This window comes from Dufourea novaeangliae, unplaced genomic scaffold (assembly GCF_001272555.1).
Source record: "Dufourea novaeangliae isolate 0120121106 unplaced genomic scaffold, ASM127255v1 scaffold81, whole genome shotgun sequence".
In the NCBI taxonomy this organism is placed as follows: domain Eukaryota; kingdom Metazoa; phylum Arthropoda; class Insecta; order Hymenoptera; family Halictidae; genus Dufourea; species Dufourea novaeangliae.
Genome location: NW_015373973.1, coordinates 876319 through 877603, shown reverse-complemented (window position 1 = coordinate 877603; position 1285 = coordinate 876319).

Here is a 1285-nt window from a genome sequence, read left to right as displayed (position 1 = left end):
TCACACGCGTCGATCACATACGATCGAACGATCTTGGGTCAGTTCAAAGGCTTTCTCAACGTAGCCAAAAGAAGGCTTCGTATCATACTGTTATGGTGCACTTTCGATATTTTTAGAATTTCATAGAGTCAGAAGCGATATTCTTCCATTGAACGACACGACAATTAGCCAATTGATCGAAGTTCCGCCGATATTTCAAATGAAACTAGTCATCGAACGTTCCGAAAACGATTTTATCAAAAGCTGACCCGCGAGTTCGATCGTTCAGACAGTTAATGATCGACTCCGTTGGGGATGGAGCTTACAAGATTGCTTCCGTAAGGAAGAAAATTTCGCTTGTTATCCCTCGTATCATCCGCAGGGCATCTCAGGTCTCGCGAACAGCTCGGACCAGGGCTTCCGAAGCACTCGGTTTTTTCTCTTTAACGATTATTCGTAATGAGCGAATAACTTCAACATTTAGAATTTCAATTCCGCGGCACAACGAGTCTGCGACGAATTCGAAATCGAGTTTCCGTTTTCAGCTAGGTTCGCGCGTAGCGAGGACGATAAGTGCATCGAAAACCCAGAATCGACGTAGCTTCATACATCGATCGGTCCTTGGTGTCGTTAATTTAGTGGTCCTTTTATTTTTTTTATATTAGGTGTTACGCGTCGATCGGTCTGATCTGTAATTAAGGTTACTGTAAATACATAAGTAGCGTTAGTACACTCCGGGGGACATTGTTCCTGCGGATTTATTTAAATTTCTGCACGGATTGGGCCACGTCGTAGTACGCGCGAGACGTGAACAATTTTTCTAATGAAATGTGTCCGTTCAGTAAGAAATACAGTTTCAAAACACTTCCACGCGATACAGTTATCTCACAATTATCAATGGAAAATAGATGACCAGTTTATAAATCCGTGAATTCTGGTCTGCTGTGCGGACAACAAAAACGTACCGCAAATACCGTGAGAACCGTTCTCTTATAGGTACTTATTCGTAAAATACATGGAAATGGAATTAGGAAAACGAATATCTTGCGCGTAAAAACAACGAGAAATGTGCAATGGCTCATCCCGTGACCATTCAAGCTCAATCTATACGACTATTTATACATTGATTAATTGTCACGTAAGTTCAAGCGTTTAGAGTATTGACAGGGACAGGAAAATCATACGGCAACTGACCGAGAACGGTATCAATCTCCAACAAAATACGTATCACCTGTGCAACAGAAACACGCACACTTTCACACGGCACGTACACCACACACACACACACACACACACACACACACAC